The following is a 6,000-nucleotide window of genomic DNA, read 5'->3' on the forward strand; positions in this document are numbered from 1 at the left end:
GAGAGCTTCTACAGCCAGTTTAAACTGCAATCGTTCCGTCACGTGATTCATTGACGTCACAACCGACCATAAATTAGAATTATGCACCAGGACTAGGATAGGAGTTACTTATTTTATTTAGCGTGCAAAGACACTTTATTTAGTGAGAGCGGAAAGTCAAATGGCAATTAGATTAGCAGAGGTAAAAGGGCAGATGGTGCGGTGTAGAGAGGTGGTGTAGCACGTGCCGCACCGAACGGCAATGTCACTATCGCTTGGCGGCGGGAGTAGCAAAGCGGCAAGGCTGACAATGTAGACTTTTGCATCATTATTTAGAAAGTTAATTGAGTATTTGTGGATCCGTAGTGCTGGATCCAACAGGCCGAAAAATGTGCTGGATCCAGCAATTGCAATCCCTAATCACAAGATAATCAAGTGCCTCATCAGTTTCTATTCCTTGCATGCTTCTAGCCATAGCAACAAGAAAAAACTATACAACCAACACAGTAAGATAATCAACATTTGAAATGAATGTACCGATACATGGAAATAGCAAGAGCCAACAACATATCTGTAGCTTTTAAATGTAATCCACAGTATATCTGTTTCCAAGGAACTTTAAGCACCAGTACAAACACCTACTACCAGGGATTTATACAATCTTGGTCATATAGTGGAACCTCATTTAACGAGCATAATTTGTTCCAGAATGTTACTCATAAAGCAAAACAATTTTTCCTATATAAATTAATGTAAAATATGATAATGCGTTCCATGCCAAAAAAAAAATACTCAAATATTTTATGAATAATGTTTATTCACCATCCAATCAAATGGTACCTTATCGTTATTTAAAATTGACACTCAATGTTTTGTTCAATTTTCTAACATTGTTTTTTCTTAACCTGATGATGATAACTAAAAGCTATTCAAAATGTTTGTTCATTTTTTATATTTTTTCACATATTGAACTGGATTTTGGTTTATTTGTGTTTGTTATACAGATCTTAGTTTATTTTGAACTGTAAAATCCTAAAAGTTTGAATATCTAATACAAATTTTTTTAATACAATTATTAGTTTTTAAAAGAAACTTTTATTATGAACTTAATAAAAACACAAACAGAACTAAATATTTACATCAATCAACTAGTCTGTATTTTAGTGTGTTTTGTGAAAATAAAGATATATTAATTTAAAACAAAGGTTTTTGTAAACCTAACAACTAACATTATCGGTATAACAATACTGATGATTGTTAGATTTTTTAATCTCTCATGATTGAGATGTTTATAAATTATTTTATATTAGTTTTTTTGTTTTTGTTATTTCAATGATATTACTTCCATATTTTAAATTTTGATTCATCAATGTTAATACTGAGAAGAATATCAGCACAAAACCTTTCTCACTAATTTCTAGCCTTATTAACAGGAGCACAAACGTTTTCGGCCTTCTTAATAGGCCTTCCTCGGGTACACTGTGGAGCGTCGGTTAGAAGAAGTTTAAATGCTGCCAATGTTTACCCAGGTATCGTCTTACCAGTGACGTCATCGTCGATGATAGGTATACGATACCGAGGGCGAAAGTTNGTGTGCAGATGGGATACTTGCTAAAGTTGGGGAAAAGGTTTTAGAGTAAGCGCGCTACGTAAAGGAGATGCACAATCACAACAGGGGGTTAGTGGGGTTGTGATTGTGCATCTCCTGTACGTAGCGCGCTTACTCTAAAACCTTTTCCCCAACTTTAGCAAGTATCCCATCTGCACACCTCCCTTCTTTACCAAAAGTATGTATTTTTCGCCCGTGGTATTGTACACCTATCATCGACGATGACGTCACTGGTAAGACGATACCTGGGTAAACATTGGCAGCATTTAAACTTCTTCTAACCGACGCTCCACAGTGTACCCGAGGAAGGCCTATTAAGAAGGCCGAAAATGTTTGTGCTCCTGTTAATAAGGCTAGAAATTAGTGAGAAAGGTTTTGTGCTGATAATCTTAGAAATAGTTCTAGCTACATATGCATAGTACTGAGAAAAAGCTTGAAGAAACAATGTTTCGAAAAACTGAACAAATTTTAAATGTTAAGTGACTAACACTATTTTCTCTATAGGACGAGTTATTTTTACTATGTGACATTCCATAAAATTAATTTTAGAATCATATATACATTATAGAAAACAAACAATACTTTAAAAAAATTTAATAAATTCATCCCATTTAATCCATTAAACTTACATTTTTTGTCTTCTTTTCCATTTTCAAATTGTTGCTTTAAAATACAAAGAAGGAGCATGTTGATAATATTAAACATTCATAAATACTAATCTGCATCTCAAACTAGAAAACTAAATCAGTAGTTTCCATACTATGATCCACATCCCATAGAGTGCCATGTTGCATTAGCCAGAGAGCATTGCAAAATTTCAGCTTTAATATGAATCTATCAAATAATTAAAAATATATTCAGAATTATATGGACAACAGATATATATCATATTTCTAGATAAAAAAAATTATCATACTTTTTCTGACTGCAGATAAATGGTTAATTAATAATTTTAAACTTTACAATAAACCATTTAAAATATATATTAAATCAAGAGGCAATTCAAAATTTGTGAAAGACTAAAAAGATAAAGGCTAAATTCAATAATTACAATACATATTTAATGATATGTAAAATTATGATAACCATGCTAATTGACTATTAAGTTATTTAATGACTTCATATTCATTTATTAATTGGACATAATACAACAAATTATTGAAAATTTTTTTAACAGCAAATGATAAATAATACAGTACAGCCTTGTTTTACACAGGGATAGTCATATATCAGCAAACATTAGATAAAATGAAATTCCATGTAAATTTGTGCTCCATTCCAAGTAGTCCCAGACGATTGTTTAAACACTTATGCAACCACTTATAATTTACAGAAAATGTGTTTGGCATCACCCCTCCACTGTGGTTTCAGTTTTGTAATCTAGTCTCATAAGTTTTAATTTTTATCACAGTTAAACAACTTACATACAAAACTGTTTTCTGCTGCCTTTACATCCACACTAAAACCATCTACAAATATCCTTTGTACAACACAGTTTAAAAGATTGGGGATATCTCCATACAACATAGCTTCCAGTTTCACTCTAACATGGTTTGGGATATCCTCTGTAAAAAATTTCACAATTTTTAAGTGTAAACTCCATTATTCAATTTTTTTTATTCAAGCAAGAATGTGTGTTATCTAAAACTTGCCCATCGATTTTAGAATATTAAAATTTTCAATTTATTTTGTGCCTTTCCTCAGGTTTACTTTAATAAAAACTGATAGTATAGTTTTTTTCTTCCTTGTCCTAGCTTTCCTACCAACCAGGTGTCATCATTGTTGCTTTCAGATTTTAGCCTTTAAGACCCAGTGTTTTGTTTTTGTAGATTAATCTTCATATTTAGTAAAGTTTACTTAAACATTTTACATAAGTGCTATTACACTTTTGTTTAACTGTAAGTAAGCAATCATTCATAAATCATTATTTTCAATACTAAAGGAGTTTGTCAATATGTTCAAAAACTCTTCTGATGTATAAAATTTGTGAAAATAAACTGTTTATTAAACATCTGAATACATATACTCTTATTATATTATAATTTCTTCAGAAATAAAAACTAGAACTGTAAATAATAATGCTTAGTTTCAATAAATATAATAATAATAATTCATTCAATGGTTATTTGAGCATCTTCAGCTATTAACTGCCACAATGATCTTCTTCCACTTTTCTGTCTAGTGCCTGTTGCATCCCATTCAGGCAGTACATCCACTCTGTTGACCCTCTCCAATCCATCTTTCCATTGCAATGGAAGGTGTCCAACAGACTGTTTACACTGAAGCTTTCCAGTCAGCACTCTGTGTACATGTTGATTCATGTCAGTAGTACAAGCTACATGTCCTGCCCATCTGATGCATCTCTCAGCTATAATTTGTATGATATTGTAGTCATCAACTTTGCTATGTAATTCCTCATTGTGCATCTTTCTCCATGTACCAGTTCTATTATCCTGCACAGGTCCAAAGATCTTCCTGAGGACTTTGTTTTCAAACACTTGCAATTTGTGTTCAATGACTCTGTGTATGGACCATGTTTCACAGCCATGTAGCAGCACTGGTCAGAACGGTTTTATACAATCTTAACTTTATCTTTCTGGAAACTTGTTTAGATTGTAATACTTTTTGCAAGCAACAGTATGACACATTAGCCTTGTGAAGCCTTGAGGGAAGTTTTGTTGTGATGACTTGTTATTGTCCACTATGGTTGTGAAAGAGTTGTTATTGTCTGCTATCTGAAGTGAAATTACTGAACCTCTTGAATGTGTTCTTCTCCACCAGAAGGTTATCAACACCCTCACTCTAATGTCCTCTTGATAGTAGCAGATACTTTGTTTTTGATTCATTAACTTTCAGGCCCACCTTCTCTACTTCTGAGAGTAATAGTGTTGATTTTCTATTAAGTCTTCACAAGTCACACTTATCAGGCAAACGTCATCCACATATGTCAATGCTTGATAGAGACCATTGATAGAGACTAGAAGTTCTCCTTCACCACTGTTTCAATTTGTGAATAACTTTTCAAGTGTTAGATTAAACAATATGGGAGAGAGAACATCTCCTTGCCTAAGACCTGTAGTTATCTCAAAGGATTCTGTCAATTTGTTTCCAACCCTGACTCTGCTGATTGATTTTTCTCATACATATACTTGTCATTTTTATTAATTTCTCGGGTATTCCAACAAATTCAGCCATTAGCGAGATTGAGGCCAAAGTTTTAAACGCGGAAACGTGTACGTCGAACATTCAGCGCCGCTTTCCTGTAAGGCTAGAAGTTTGACAATGGTGTTTGGATAGTCAGTGGAATCATGCTCGATGTTCCAAACACCATTGTCAAACTTCTAGCCTTACAGGAAAGCGACGCTGAACGTTCGATGTACACGTTTCTGTGTTTAAAACTTCGGCCTCAACCTCGCTATTATTTGTCACAGTTCTTTGTAATTCACACTGTGATATGCTTTAGTGAAGTCTACATAGAGTTGGTACATCCTGTTTGTACTCATACTTCTTTTCCAGCAACTGTCTCAGGGAAAATATCTGGTCAATGGTTGACCGACTCTGTCTAAATTCACATTGATAGTCTCTTAAGACATTCTTTATATAAGGTGTTAGCCATCTGAGAAGTAGCATCAACAGTCCTTTGTATGTTGTATTCAATAATGATATTCCCCTGTAGTTACTGCATAGCTCTTTGCTTTTCTTTGTGGATGGAACAAATGATACTTTCTTTCCATTTGCCTGAAAGCACCTCATTATTATCATAAAAAGACACTTCACACAAACAATGAAATAAAATAATTGACATCTCAGTGTTGCAGCGTTACAAACACGATTTATAATTAAGACATACTCGCTGGTATTTTCGATAACTTACAGCCACCATCTTCAGGCAAAAAAGAAATCAAGTATGATTAATTCTCAAAGATTCAGTCTTCGAATGGACTTTTTCAAATTATGCAAGGCATGTGGAGGAATATAGAACAAATTGGATTAAATTGAAATATTTTAAAAAAATTATAGAAGTGCTCAAAGATACAACACTCATAAATGACACATGCAGAAAATGTCACATCATGCCAGAAATTATACAACAACACATTACATCTGGGTGCAAGCTCTTGGCACACACAGATTACTTACATAGACACAATCAAGTAGCAAATATAATACACCAAGAGCTTGCAAACAAACACAAATTATTAGACATCCACGAACCATACTACAAGTATATTCCACAAACGGTATTCGAAAACAACACACACAAAATGTACTACGACAGAGCCATAATCACAGATAAAACAATTTACCACAACAGACCAGACATCACACTCATTGACAAACACAATAAAATCACATACATTATAGACATAGCCATTCCAAACACTCACAATGTACAAAACACATGCACTGAA

The 6,000-nt window shown here is 33.4% G+C and overlaps 1 protein-coding gene across 2 annotated transcripts in view; it reads right to left on the bottom strand.

Annotated features, from left to right (window-relative positions):
* Positions 1-6,000, bottom strand: part of LOC111634148 (putative uncharacterized protein DDB_G0289963) — a 104,463-nt gene that overhangs the window by 17,658 nt on the left and 80,805 nt on the right. Inside the window, exon 3 of one of the 2 annotated variants that reach the window (XM_023378856.1) lies at positions 2,218-2,422. The exons of the other annotated variant lie outside the window; for it this stretch is intronic. The gene's annotated coding sequence lies outside the window, so the exon portion shown is untranslated. The remainder of the gene's footprint in view (positions 1-2,217; positions 2,423-6,000) is intronic. 2 annotated transcript variants of the gene reach the window in all.

Source organism: Centruroides sculpturatus, unplaced genomic scaffold (assembly GCF_000671375.1).
Source record: "Centruroides sculpturatus isolate CEXI.00-Female unplaced genomic scaffold, Cexi_2.0 scaffold649, whole genome shotgun sequence".
Taxonomy (NCBI): domain Eukaryota; kingdom Metazoa; phylum Arthropoda; class Arachnida; order Scorpiones; family Buthidae; genus Centruroides; species Centruroides sculpturatus.